The 15,329-nt window shown below is 37.3% G+C and overlaps 1 protein-coding gene across 3 annotated transcripts in view; it reads left to right on the top strand.

Annotated features, from left to right (window-relative positions):
- Positions 1 to 15,329, top strand: part of RASSF8 (Ras association domain family member 8) — a 131,007-nt gene that overhangs the window by 42,141 nt on the left and 73,537 nt on the right. Inside the window, exon 3 of one of the 3 annotated variants that reach the window (XM_032646524.1) lies at positions 10,279 to 10,363. The exons of the other annotated variants lie outside the window; for them this stretch is intronic. The gene's annotated coding sequence lies outside the window, so the exon portion shown is untranslated. The remainder of the gene's footprint in view (positions 1 to 10,278; positions 10,364 to 15,329) is intronic. 3 annotated transcript variants of the gene reach the window in all.

Raw genomic sequence — 15,329 nt, 5'->3', positions numbered from 1 at the left:
AAAGTGACTTATTGGTCTCAGGAGGGGAAATAATTTGACCTTGTTTGTAGTAAGTGAATGACTTATGAATAAACGGTTCACACTTTACAGGTGAATAAACTCTTTAAGGGCACCAACCAGTGTGCTGTCACATAAATTCCTTAGTCCCTCACTTGCAAAAGTTATGCGCTTGCATTTTTGCCCAGGTGATGAATTTTGAAGGTCTCACATAAATTAATTTCCCCTTAGAGCCTTCTAGTAATTGCTAGACTCTGTGGAAGGAGCGGATTCCTAAAAACACAAGTTCATGTCCTCACTGGTTCAGTTCTCCTGTGGACTCTGCTACGTTGCTCGAGCATTAGGGGAAAACCATGACTAAAAGTCTCCAAGTGTTGAGAATAAAAGATAGTCTGATTCTAATAAGGTGATTTCATGACATCCATGTGAGAGCTGAAAAATCCTAGTTGAGCCCTGCTATTTGTAATACAGTCAAAAGAAGAAAAGCATAAGGAAAAAATGTATTCTGTAGCTCCATTGACCAAAGTTCTCCTCCATGATTGGATAGTCACTGAAATTTTAGTTTTAGCTTTGAACACTTCAGTTATTTTGTTTCTCTTGGAACACTAGTACTTATTTACTAATACAGGTAGGAGAGGGGTATATGAGTTGCTTGGAGTTTACTGCCGAGGAGTTTTCATTTTTTGCTATTCTCAAATGCTCGGTAACAGTCTGATTCTTGACTTCAACAGCAAAGAGACTCCTTTAGCATTTAGCGTACTGCTCTGTTTTTCTTTTTTAAATAAAGCTTTGTTTGAACTTACAACACTTTTTTGCCTATGCTGGATACTGAGCCAGTTTACTCATACCAACAGGGTATATGAGTTCCCTAAGCCTTTCAAAAGGAAGCATTTAATTTTTAGTTATGTTAACTTTGATGAGCAGCAAAAGCAGCATTGAAAATTCTTAGTATTGCTACATTGTAAAACTACCTTTTTTTTTTTAAGGAGCTACTTTAAATTTTTACTGTCTTAAAATCAGAATATCTGTACTAAATCACATTTCTCCATAGTGATGCAATTATTCCCAAGCCATTCTTCTCTTAGAGAATGAGGATAGAGAATAATTCACACTGTTATCACAAGGCATTTTTGTTAGGTTTATAAAATTGAAGCTGTGTGAGAGCAAACCATAAAGCCCATGTTTTGTGTAAAAGACAGATTAGGTAAAACAAGTTTAGATTTTACAGATTGCTTATTTGTTTCTCTTTCTCTTCTAAATAGGACTGCAATATCCTCCCACCCTCCTTTTCTGGTACTTTCCTGGAAAAAGCATTAGTGAGGGGAAAATAATGGTAAACAAGGCTTAGTTCTATAATCTTCTTTAACAACTGCCTTGCAAGTGATTTCCCATAGTTTCTGTAATGAAGCATATGGTGGTAATACACCCTGTGCTTCTGGTAATGGGGAGTAGTTTCAGAGTACTCTCAACATTTTATATTTTAAGCTTTGTACGTGTATTTTCAGGTTAGGTTTTCTGTCCCGTGTAGATTTAATGGAATTTATTTTTATATGCTTGTTCTTGGTTTTAAGGGTTTAGATGGGGGCATTTCTGAATAAAACTTGTGAAGAGATGTTTTTTGTTGTTATAAGTAATCCATGCATACAGATTTTAGGAGGCTTGAAATGGCCTTGTGGAGAAAACAACTTCATAGAAAGAGGGATATTTTCTGTAATTTAAGTTGTCATAGTAACCTGCATCAAGACATGTACTTGGAATCCAGGCCTGAAGAATTTCAGTGACAATAAACATTCCAGTTGCATTCATCATCATCTTTTTTTTTTCTCTCCAAGAAAGAAGCCATCTATTGTGACCTGATTATTTCATTTCTGTTTTTAGAAAATGGGTAGCAGTTTGCATTTTTTAGCGCTATGAAACTTCCCTGGTAGAGTAAAAATGAAAAATTTAGCTGCTTGTATTGGAAGTTGATATATTTTTCTGATAATATATCTCAAACTATTTCAGATGGTAAGACAGGTTCAGTATAGTGGTTACTTAACGAAATATGAAAGAAACAGGATTTGATGAAGACTTGAAGAGATTGCCACAAACATTTATTAACATGCCAGTCTTAATATTAACAGTATTAGAATCTGGTTTTCATGGAACTCTGATCTGGGAATGTTATGAATTTCCTAATATCAAATTGTTAATATTTTATTTTATGGCATCTCGTACTATAGTCTTAATAAGCATGAATGTATTTTAATAAAAAGGATGAAGTATCATTTTTATTAGCAGAATAAGTTTACTTTGAGAAATTTGTATCCAGACATTATCTTTAGATTTGCTGTCTTTTACAAGGAACAGTGCAATGTTATTTCTAAAGAGAAAACTTTTTAGGGTTTGCTTCTCTCTTGCCTTCTGCAAGATACTGATTGCTAACCAAGATTATTCGGAGTTAAAAATGTTCTCCTGAAGCAAGGAACATTAAGAGAAATAGTGAGTTAAGGATGTGTGTGTCCATTCATTTTAGGAAACTTGGAAAGTAAGTTGGAAGTGTTTGTGGCTAGTCTAATTTTACAAATATATACAAAATTAGCAGTTATGGGATCTAACTGTAGTTACCTGTAATTGAAAAGTAATAATACTTTTGTAGATCTTTTCCACATATGTTTGAGAAACTTAATCAAATGGATGATGTTTTTAAAAACATAAATCAATAAAATTTGAATTCTAAAATATAGAAAGGTAGATTTAGAAATCCTAGATAACTGTGAAAATGTGAAGGAAAATAAAATCACCCATTATCTCACAGTTTCGAGATATTTACTCTTTCTATTTTATAGGAAGTATCTATAATTTTATAAACAAAATCGGGATCCAGCTATTAATAGCCAAAATACTAATAATGGTGAAACACAAAAATTTTATCTCCTGTTAGAGTTAGCAACATACCAGCTGTCATCACTACAATCTAACGTAGCTTTGAAATATCTAGCTAGTGTATTAAGAAAAGAAAAAGGAGTAAGAGAAAGAACTATTGGAAAGGAGGATAACTTTCTTTGTAGATAATGAAAAAAATCACAAAGACGCTGAACTAAAAATAATAGAATGTAGTAAAGTTCCATTGTAAATAATGGAAATATCATGATGTATATAGTAATAATAACTAGTTCCAAAATGTGAGAAAAAAGGAGCCCATTCATAGTAGCAACAAAAAGTATGCTGTTGTGAGAAATGCAAATGGTATTTAGGAAGAAAACCATTAAACTTTTCTCTCAGGGTGCAGAGACTCAGTATGGAAGACAATTCATTAATTATTTTTGATCTCTTTATATTGATTTGTAAGTTTAATATAATGAAAATCTCAGCAGGAAATTTTCACAGGTCAATGATTCTGAATTTCGTATTTATAAGATAAGAGCCAAAACATATTTATATAAAGATAGTAATTAAAATGGGAGATTGGGATTGACACATATACACTAATGTATAAAATGGATAACTAGTAAGAACCTGCTGTATAAAAAAAATAAAGTTCAAAAATTCACACAAAAAAAGGATCCCAAATAAAATAATCCCAAAGAAATCCACAGAAAGATGCATTACAGTCAAGTTATCAGAAGTCAAGGAGAGAATTTTTTTATTGAAGTATAGTTGATTTAGAATATTGTTAGTTTCAGATGTACAGTCTAGTGATTCATTTTTTTTTATAGATTATACTCCATTTAAAGCTATTATAAAATATTGGCTATATTCTCCAACTGTAAAAAGTAATAAAGTAGACAAATACTTGAAACAGAATAGAAAGCCAAGAAGAATGTCTTATTGATTAAAAATTATAAATATAAAAATGTAATAAATATACTAGAAGAGAATGTTCATAAATATCTGATTTTGGGTTTAGGGAAAGTTAAACTAAAATACAGATGCAAAGATTTAAAAAGGAATGATTCATATATGTAATTACATTAAAAATAAAATGATTAAAAATTGCATATGTCAAATCACAAAAAAGTATTCTATATAATGTATATATATATTATCATATATATAACTAAAGTTAATACCCATATGTAAAGAACTACTTAAGATCAGTAAGAAAATAATCAACACCCAATTTAAAAAATTAGTTTGTAGCTCTGTTTTTAGTTTTTTAAGGAACTTCCATACAGTTCTCCATAGTGGCTGTACAAATTTACATTCCCACCAACAGTGTAGGAGGGTTCCCTTTTCTCCACACCCTCTCCAGCATTTACTGTTTGTAGACTTTTTGATGATGGCCATTCTGACTCGTGTGAAGTGATATCTCACTGTAGTTTTGATTTGCATTTCCCTAATAATTAGCGATGTTGAGCATCTTTTCTTGCGCCTCTTGGCCATCTGTATGTCTTCTTTGGAGTCTGGGATTGACATGTATACACTGCTACATTTAAAATAGGTAACCAACAAGGACCTGCTGTATAGTACAGGGACCTCTGCTCAATATTCTGTAATAACCTAAATGGGAAAAGAATTTGAAAAAGAACAGATACATGTATATGTATAACTGAATCACTTCGCTGTACACCTGCTACTAACACAACATTGCTAATCAACTATACTGCAGTATAAAATAAAAATAAAAATTAGTTAGTAGTTCCTACTAGTTTAAAAAAGAATACAAACATGGGGCTTCCCTGGTGGCACAGTGGTTGAGAGTCCACCTGCCAATGCAGGGGACACGGGTTCGTACCCCGGTCCGGGAAGATCCCACATGCCGCGGAGCGGCTGGGCCCGTGAGCCATGGCCGCTGAGCCTGCGCGTCCAGAGCCTGTGCTCCGCAACGGGAGAGGCTACAACAGTGAGAGGAGAGGCCCGCGTACTGAAAAAAAGAAAAAAAAAAAAAAAGAATACAAACAGATGTAGATCTAAAGATTTGTTTAATTTTAATGTATTTAGTATATCACATTATTAAAGATTAAAAAAACATGTACATGACATATATATGAGTGACCTGTACATAAAATGTAACATACGCAGACACATGTAATTCGTAATGTTGGCAGTGGGAGAAGTAAGAAAGATCAAAATGCTCATATAATGCACCTAGAAGGTAGACTAGTACTCTGTAGCCAATAATGGAATCTGTCTGTCTACCTGCTTCTTTATCTGTAGATAGTTTTATTTTTTACTATTTAATGAATGGAAAAATGATAGTAATCTAAAAAGTGACAGCATAAGGATGTAATATAAATTATAATCTTGTATTTTTTAACTGTATTTATGCAGAAAATAAACAAGGAGGTAATATACAAAAGTGTTGATGATTATCTCCAAGTGGTAGAATTATAGGAAAATAATAATTATTATTAATATTACATTATTATTACAGATTCTCTAAAACAAATGTGTTTGTATTCAGAAATTTGAAAGATTTTTTTTAATCTAAGATTGACCAAATGTCTAAGATTTCATCATATGCCTTATTGAAAAAAATTACCATAAAGATATATTTATTGAGATGGACTATACACAGAGTCAAGTAATGAATCAAGATCATCAGTCTCTGGGCAGGGTTGAACAGACTGCATTTCCAGGCTACCATTCATATTAGACTGTGGTATATACCTGTGTATCTGGGATCATGTTCCCTGAAAGGGTAGGGTCCAGCATCCCTGGGAATGATAAAGAGCAGTGTGTCCCTAGGTTTAAATCTTAGCCCTTTCCCTGTGCCTATTATATCAAGTGTCACAGCAGCTTAAATGTTCAAATATTGATTGCCAATGACATTGAATCAAAGTTAAAGTCTTTATAGATTAAATGAGAGAACTAGGACATTTATTTTAATTCCAGATATTTTGATTTATTATTTATCTCTGCTCCACTTCCCCATTGACTCCACTGTTTTGTTTACAATGATTATATCTGAGCAGGAAATTTAAGGAATTTTTAGGAAATAACCAGTCTCCCTTCTATCCCGTCTCCTCTTTCACAGAGATACTGTGCCTCTCAAGTCTTAAGTATTATTTTGTTTAATTTACTTGTGCTGTTTTTCCTGAATATGGCTCTTAATGGTGACTTTGTTTTTTTCAGTTATGCTAATGGATTTGTTTACCTTTCATCAATCAAAGGTAACCATTGTTAACAGTTTCTTGGGTATCTTCATGTACAAAGAACATGTATTTATTTATTTTTTTAATTTGTAGCTGTGTGTGTGTGTGTGTGTGTGTGTGTGTGTGTGTTACACAGGATTCTTTGCAGGTTGACTCCTTTAATTGCCAGAATAATCTTAAAGGCAGATATGATTATCAGATTACACGTTGAATTAGTCAGAGTTCAGTGAATATTTATTGCTGGTTTGCATTCTTCCATGTGTCTGAGTTTGTAAAAATGAGTTTAGTATGTAATTACGTGAGACTGTGATCGCATCTCCTCCTGATTGCACCGGTGACTATCGTTTTAGTAGAGTCGTTCTCTATGACCTGGTTTCTATCCCAGTAAATTGAGGCAGTGCCTACATCTACCTGAATGCAATAGGGAGAATATACAAAATCATTTTTTGTTTTTAAGATCTACTAAGGTAGTAATAATGTTATAACCCTCTTTCTAATTTTGCAAAGGCAGTTTCTTTTATCTAAAGTGGATTTTGTGAAAGTTACAGAAGAGGATGGAGTTCATGGTTTCTGCTTTTAAGGAACATATAGTCTCACCAAGTAAAAAGGGTTCACATCAGATGGGAAAAACAAAGTTTTTACTGCCAAGTAATACCATGTTATATCAACAGCTGAACTTATACACTCCATCTCTTTCACTCTTCCTCTCTTTTTTTTTTTTTTTTTTTTTTTTTTTTATGGGTTACGCGGGCCTCTCACTGTTGTGGCCTCTCCCGTTGCGGAGGACAGGCTCCGGACGCGCAGGCCCAGCGGCCATGGCTCGCGGGCCCAGCCGCTCCGCGGCACGTGGGATCTTCCCAGACCGGGGCACGAACCCGCGTCCCCTGCATCGGCAGGCGGACTCTCAACCACTGCGCCACCAGGGAAGCCCTCTTCCTCTCTTTTACATTTCAGCTGGGGTGTACTTGCTTCTCAGAAATTTAGGGAAACTTATCCTGAACCTCCAGTTTCAAAACTTATGAAAATCTCCCCGTGATCTTGCTCAATCTAGAGTCCTGTGTCAAGTGAGCATCCCTTCATCTGTCTGACTTGCCTCTGTGTATGGTCTTCACTTTTGCCCAGTGTTAAACCTGCTTCTTTTAAAAGTGGTTTCTATTTCAGACGTGTGCACACAACCCCACTTAGTGGTTCCACTAAAGACCAAGGAGTTAGAGGAAAGAGACTCACTTTGCAAGAAAGACACCCTTGGTAGCCTTCCTGGCCCCTCATTTCATCCTTATCCCTTCCTTCCAGGATGTCCCAAAGAGCTGTGTGTATCTGTAGTTTCAGAAATTGCCACATATCATCAGTATTCATCAATCTGGGTACCAATCAGCTTAACCCATTGTTAACTGTGTGACCTTGAATTCTCTAAAATGCAGTTTTCTCACTTGAATGTTGGGTAAGAATAAATTATATATGTAAAGGATTTTGTATATAAAAAATTCAATGAATGATAGCTGTCATCATTTTTATTAAAATAGTGTCATTTTTCCCAAATGCTTCAGTCTTGTTTCAGACACAGGCTAGATATATTTTTATGTAAGTAGACTTTCACTCTTTTATTACTTAAGGAGACTACATAATTGTTCAAACCAGACACTTTGGAGAGTGAAACATGGTACTGTTGGTAATTATGCTGTGATAACAATGTAAACCATTGCTGTTCCAGGCAGACCCGGATGAGTGGTCACCCTGGGTATACCTGTATCCCTAGTGCCTGATTTGTGGTGCAGGCTTAGAGGACTCAGGCCGTTGCCCATTGAGTGAGACGGGGTACATGGGACAAGTGAGGTCACATTTTTCTTTTTGAGCTTATCAGAAATCATTAAATCATGAAATTGAGGTTAACAATAGCTATCTCACAGGGTGGCTATAAAGATGAAATGAAATTGTGATCTCATAAAGCATGGAGTATACGTCTAGAAATTGGATACCTGTTAAATCCCCTCGCCATCTGTGCAAATTACCTTAGTGGCACTGATGGATAAGTTTTGTGTATAGATGTTTCTGCTGCGTTATGCACTTACCTCTCATACTTCCTTTCTGTTTCTTTTGACCGGACATTGTAGGTGGCAATCATAACTAACTGCACACATGGTTCCAGTTTACAGTGGAGGTTTAGTCTATATTGTTTCAATTAAGCACTTTCTGACATTGAAAGGCATGAATTGTGGTGTTCAGTAACCACACCTACTTTCCCTATAAGCTCTCTGTGGTATGCTTTTTTTTTCTTTTGTGCTTCCTATTTTTTGGATGAATCATAATCTAAATAGGGGAATTTTTTTTTTTTGGTAAATATCTGTTAAGTATGAATGTTCATATACATTTAACAGACGTGTGAATCAAAAGCACTTGTTTTGGACATCAATTGTAGAGATGTGTTTCTTCCCTTGGGAAAAATCTGTTAGCTCAACCTTGAAAATTGATAATATACATAATATACACACCAAATTTGATTTTCTTATACTAATTTATAAATAACACAAATCTGGGGACTTTCCTGGTGGTCAGTGGTTAAGAATCCACCTTCCAATGCAGGGGACTAGGGTTTGATCCCTCGTTGGGGAGCTAAGATCCCACATGCCGTGGGGCAACTAGGCCCTCATGCCGCAACTACTGAGCCGGAGCACACTGGAGCCCGCCCACCACAACTAGAGAGAAGCCCAGGAGCTGCAGCAAAAGATCCCGTGTGCCACAACTAAGACTGACGCAGCCAAATAAATAAATAATCAATATGCAAAATAAATAAATAACACAAATCTGGAGGAAGTAGTAGACCTTAAGGTTTGGATCTTTTGCAGAAGGATAAGAGCCGTTCACCATAATTTTCCATAGCTGTTCATTTCATTATCAATTCTTTTAGACATGGTACTGCCCAGTCTTTTGGCTTACAGAGAGTCTACTGGGGGATAGACAGATAGACAGGTGGTGAATGGTTATGGTCATGTTATAAAATACACAACAGTGGAATGAAGGAGGTGCTATGGGAGCACATGGGGAAGTACTGTAACTGCAGAGGTTAAGGAGAGATGCTTGTGGAGATCATTTGAGCTGAGTATTTAAAAATGAGTAGGTCTTTAGGGAGGCAGCAGAAGGCCTTCTAAAATAGCCTGGGAAATAGCATATGCAAAATCTAGAAAGGCGCATAAGGAGCATGATGTGTTTGGAGATAAACAAGTACATCTTGGTGTGAATATGAATATAGATGGGGAGGAGATGGCTGATTTTAAAAAACAGGATTCTTAACTGATTCACTTTGTTATAAAGCAGAAACTAACACACCATTGTAAAGCAATTATACCCCAATAAAGATGTTAAAAACAACAACAACAACAGGATTCTTATTCTAGTTTGATAGAAACAAGCTTTTCTTTTAGGGGCTCTGGGCTTTATGGTAATTGAAAGGATCAAAATTATTTATAAGTAAACAAAGTTCTAGTTGAAGGATAAGTAGAAATATTGATGGTTTGGAATAACCTAAACTTCAGATATTTCTGTAAGGAGAAAATTTATTCACACTTTTTTTCTTGATAATTTCTTTATAGTCTCAAAAAATTAAATATTTAACATATCTTTATTCTTCAAAAGGATATTGCTACTTTAAAATATTCTCACTTTAAAAAATAGGTATGAATAGGTAACATTCAAAGCTATACTGTTTCCAGGCCATTGATTTAATATTCCTTTCACTTTAACATTTTCTCCTGTTCGCTGCTGCAGCCACTGGACAATTTTACTGTGCAGATTCTTTGCAAATTTTGCCTTGTCAGAATGGGAATTGTGTGACGGATGAAATGATTAAAGATTGTACTTTTTTGATGCAACAAATAATAATGCTTTCAGGAAAACAGGCTGGTATTAACTGCTGTTTCTCTTCCATTTTGCTTTCAAGGATCATTTGAATGTATACTCTCTCTCTTTTTACTATATCAATCAAAAAGCAGAAATATAAATAGTGACTTTTTACTATTAACCAAGTAGTAATTTCATATAGTAATGTTATATTTATATCCTCACGTGAAAAGCAAAATAATGTCACATGGGTGACTTTACCTTATCTCTGGCACCATCATGCCAGCGTCATTTTGTATTTTCCCTGTGAAGCACCATGGCATCTTGCAAGCATATACATAAAATCTTAATTTTATTTTTTACTTGGAAGGTACTTTGAAGATTCACATTTGAGGCTGAAGAAAGGAAGACGCATTTGGGGACTGATCTGCTCCCTCTAGACTTCTTTCTCTAGGGTAAAAATTCTCTGTTCTTCTCTGTGGTCCCAGTGCTGCCTAGCTCGTAGGTAAAGATCGGTCAAATAGGTAAATACATCTCTTTGTTTGCAGAGCCTGAATTACAACCCAGATCATTTGATTCCCAATCAGTCCAGTGTTCTTTCCTGCACACTGGTACTTCCCCATACTGCAAAATGGATTTACATAGTAGCAAATTCCCAAGGTTTCAAGTTATGTGTCATGTGTAGTTGCCAGCCATTATAATCCCACCGCCACCTCACAAGAAAGCCAAGCTCACCAACATGTTAGGACAAGGGGACTATCTGAGCTGAGAACCGATGGATATATTAGGATATTCTTGAATAACTTTTAATCCCTTCCTCAAGATGGATGGCACTTGGTGCTTTTCAGTATGTTGCTCACACTTCTTTTGATCAAACCATGAATCAGCAGATGCTATAGGATTGTAGACTTATTTCTAGAGTAGTGTTTCTAAGCAGGAGAGGTTCCTCTACCAAGAGTGTTTGGGACATTTGCGATGCCATTTGTGAGGACATTCGATCACTGGTTGCTACAGTGATTGAAGAGGTACTACCGGCAGTTAGTGAATGGGTGACAGAGAGACCAGGCATCCTATCATGCACAGGTCAGTCCCACACAAAAAACTTAAAAATGGCCCACTGTGCTTTACCAGTGAAAGTCCACAACTGGGCTTAACTTTTTACACACATACACAAAGCACTTTTGCATTGTCTTAAAATACAATCAGTTTCCCAGGAGTGAAGCTAGGATGTAAATTAAGGGAAAGCGTACTTAATGCAGAACTTGAAAAAGAGTTGTCCCCTGACTTAAAAAACTGTGTCCTAGACAGCAGTGCCCCTTGTAGTATTTGAGTTTCCTATCAACGTACATGTTCGCAGCCTGCATTTATAACTGTTGGAGTCAGGATATAGGTGTGAGTATTATCCCTCAGTACCTGTGGGGGGTTGGTTCCAGGGCACACCTCAGATACCAAAATTCGAGGATGTTGAAGTCCCCTAATTGGCCCTCTGTATCCGTAGTTCTGCATCCACAGATTCAACCAGCTGTGGATCGTGTAGTACTGTAGTACTTACTGAAAAAAATCTGCATATAAGTGGGCCCACACAGTCAAACTCTTGCTGTTCAAGGGTCAACTGTACTTCATTATGTCTTGTCATTTACGTACTTAAGTTCCTGTCTCTGTTTGTTTTCTTTTATTTCTCTTCTTTTCTGGCTTCTGTGTTGGGAATGGCAGATATGGAGGTGGAGGAAGCGCGGGTGGAAGCAGTGAGACTCATCAGGAGGCTATTGGAGTAACTCAGAGGAGAGTATGTATGGCAGGGTGGGTAGAGGTGGAGCCAGCAGGATTTCCTGACAGACTGGATGCTGGGTAGTGAGAGAGGGGAGTCAAGGTTAACTGGAGGCCTTTTGGCCTAAGCACCTAAAAGGCTGCATTCTGGGTGGTTTGAACTGAGATGAAAGAGTGTGGGTGCAACAGATTAGGGAGGTAAGATCAAGAATTCCTTTTGAGGCGTGTTGAGTTCAAGTTGCCTCCTGGACGTCCAAGTGCCAATGTTGAGTTGGCATCTGGATGTGAGGCTGAAGTGAGCTAAAAATGTGAATGTGGGAATTGTCAAGTGTATGGCATTTCAAGTTGTGGTTAAGTTGAATGAGATCACCCAGGGTGTGAATATGGGTAGAAAGAGTAGAGGACCAAGGACAGATTTGGGACACTCAGACAGTACGAAAGTATAGGGAAGAGGAGGTTGAGAAGGGACACCAGTGAAGACAGAGGAAAACCAGGAGAGCGCCGTGTCCTAGCAGCCAAAAGCAGAAAGTGTATTGGGAGGAGGGGGGGGACTGACTCTAGATTTAGTGCCATGAAAGTGATTGGTGACCTTGATGAAGGGGTTTGGTGGAGTATGGGGGTAAGAGCCTGACAGGAACGGGCTCAGTAGAGTGGGAGATAAGAAAATGAAAAGGGACAAGAAATGAAGGATAGGTAGTGGGTAAAGTGGGATCAGAAGAAAACTGTTTTTGTTTTTTGTTGTTGCTGTTTTTAAGATGGTAAGGTAGCTATTGGTTTATTCTCTGATCCAGTATAAAAGTCAGTGGACAGAGTGGTGATGTTGGAGCAGATATGGGCAGGCCGGCACCCTGGTCCCCTACGGGGCTCTTGTGGCTGTAGCACTCGTTTTCTAGGCAGCTGATTGCCGTCACCCTGGAAGAGCTAATTGATACCTAATAGATTTTGAGGCCCTGGGGCCAGAGGCTTTCTCACTCACTAGTGTTTCTTTTTTGTTTAGGAAAGTTGGTCAGCCACCAAACAAGAGCTTAGGTTTTAGCCAGAAACTAAATTAGAAATCATTGGAAAATTAGAAGGGAAGGTAGAACCAGTCGCTTCTCCTCAGGCAGTGACCAGAGAGCAGCTAAAGTTTTTCCTTCCTGTCCACTGGGACCATCTTAACCGTTTTGACTTGCGGGCAGAATGGTGCAAGGTCTTTAGAATAAGTAAAGTGAGGCACCTAGGAGGGCACAACATGTAAGGATGCACTCACTCTCAGAGGCGTGCAGGTAGTATTGGCACTTGACAATGATGCCTCCTTACATTTTGTGCCTTGCTTGCCACCCCTGAATTCCCCCGGCCCTGAGAATGGGCACTGTGATTTGTTCAAGGGACAGTAGGAAAGCTCTTTGCCCTAATTATCTCTTCTCATACTACCAGCTGGAGATGAATTTAATGTGCTTTAGTTAGTCAGATATTCCTCTTCCCCCTTAACGTCTAGTCGACTTCATCCACTGGAACCAACATGAAGAGGACTTGATGAAGAAGAAAAGTGTTTCTGGGCTGCAAAATTCTATTGTTGGTGATGGCAGAGCAGGAGATAGTTGATTGGAGCCTTTGGATAGACAAGGGGCAACATAAGGGACTGTTGGATCCCTATGAGGCCAGGGTACAGGGACTGGGAATACAAGGGAGACTGGTTAGGATCAATCCTGTTTATGAAGGCTGGAATAGATTAGTTAGATATTTCCCAGATGAGCAATATTATTTTTGATAGTGGTAGTTACTCTCCTAGGCCCTTGCTTCCTTTTTACGTCCAATCCCACAAGCACCTGAGTCGAATAAATGTGATGACATGATTAATTAAGTAATAAATGGAGATGACCCATGAACTTCTGTTTAAATCTAGTGTCTTTAAAGGTTTTGTTATCATACATGTAGCAATAGTAGGCCTTTAGGAGATGCTTTTTGAAACAAGTATATATTCTGCTTAATTGTTTATTTTATTAGATGGTAGAGTATATATTAATTCAAGGTTGCAGACTGCCTAGATTCAGGTCTTGGCTTTTCCCCTCATGAGGTGTGTGATCTTGGGCAAGTTTTATAACTTCTCTGTGGCATGGTTTCCTCTTCTAAAAAGTAGGGACAATAATAGTACCAGTCTCTAAAGATTATTATGAGAATTAAATTGATACATTCAAAGCACTTAGCACTTGTTAATACTTTAAGAAAAACTGTCAGGCATTTCATATTTTAAAAGTGAGGAAACTCAATCTCCGCTTCTTCCCCAAATAGCATTATAACCGGCAATGAATGCTTGAGTGTTGGCTCTGTGAACTGTAGTTTATTTAACCTTTTTTCAATGGCTGTAAACAGCTTCTTGTATTTCTGAAGATGGAGGAATAGAAGACATCTTCCCATCTGGCCTCATGTCTATATATATCACTCTTGACACCTAAACATAACTGTGCTTATATATTATTTTGTTATTTATTTATATCTTTACTAATCATGTGAGTGAGTTGGATTTTTAAAAATGGGTGGGGCCTATGATTAGTATCCAGATTTGTTTCTTCTTGGGCATTCTTTGTCCATGATATTTCATTTCACGTGTTTGTCCATCTTCATGCTCGGCCCCTCCACCCAGATTTATGGAACCAAATTAAAGGAAACTATCTCCAGAATTAAAAAAAAAGGTGAGATTTCCATGCAGTCAGTAGCCTGTTATCCACAGGGCCTGTGTTGGCATGGTCTCGCCCTCAGGGAGCTTGGCAGTTGTGCCCAGTAATGAGAGCAGATTTATCCTTGTGTGCTGTGCCCACGGCACTGCCCTCCCAGCTTCTCTCCTGTTCCCAGTAATCCAAGTCTGTTTCATACACCCACGGTAAGGTGTGGCTTCTCTAGCAGTAGTCACCTGGTGGGACAGCATTTTAGTGTTTGTATAACACTTTGAAGTAGAAGAGTCTAGTTTGATGCGCACCGCAAACTAAAGAGGGAAATAGTCTTACGAGTATTCTGCAGATGGAGAGATGACCATCCAGGAGTTTAAGGAAGTTCAGGGTTAAAAGGTTAAAATAAGTAGTGAACCAAGGTCTGCTGACTCTTTAAAACCTATGTCCTTCCATTTTCATTGCTTTCCAATCAGATTCACTCAGGCTCAGTAAAATCATATACTGTAATAAGACCTGGAGTAGTAGCCAACCCTATTAATTAGAAATCATAATCATGGAGTCAGAATTTCAAGCAATATTGTAATATTTGACACTGTTTTTAGCTGTTGAAAACTACTTTTTATAATAAAAGAATCTAGTTTCCTTTTAGTGATATTGTTCATTCTCCTGGTTATATATCATAAGCATTTTCTATCTAGCTTTAAAATTTTTTTTTTTTTTATAATTAATTATTTGTTTATTTATCTTAGGCTGGGTTCAGTCTTCATTGCGGTGCACAGGCTTCTCATTGTGGTGGCTTCTCTTGTTGAGGAGCACAGGCTCAGTAGTAGCAGCACATGGACTTAGTTGCTCCACGGCATGTGGGATCTTCCTAGACCAGGGCTCGAACCCGTGTCCCCTGAGTCGGCAGGCGGATTCTTAACCACTGCGCCACCAGGGAAGCCCCTAGCTTTAAAATTTTAAAGGTCTTTTCTTCATTTTATATATATATATAATATATATATAT

Source organism: Phocoena sinus, chromosome 10 (assembly GCF_008692025.1).
Source record: "Phocoena sinus isolate mPhoSin1 chromosome 10, mPhoSin1.pri, whole genome shotgun sequence".
In the NCBI taxonomy this organism is placed as follows: Eukaryota; Metazoa; Chordata; class Mammalia; order Artiodactyla; family Phocoenidae; genus Phocoena; species Phocoena sinus.
This window is presented reverse-complemented; position numbering and strand designations above follow the sequence as displayed.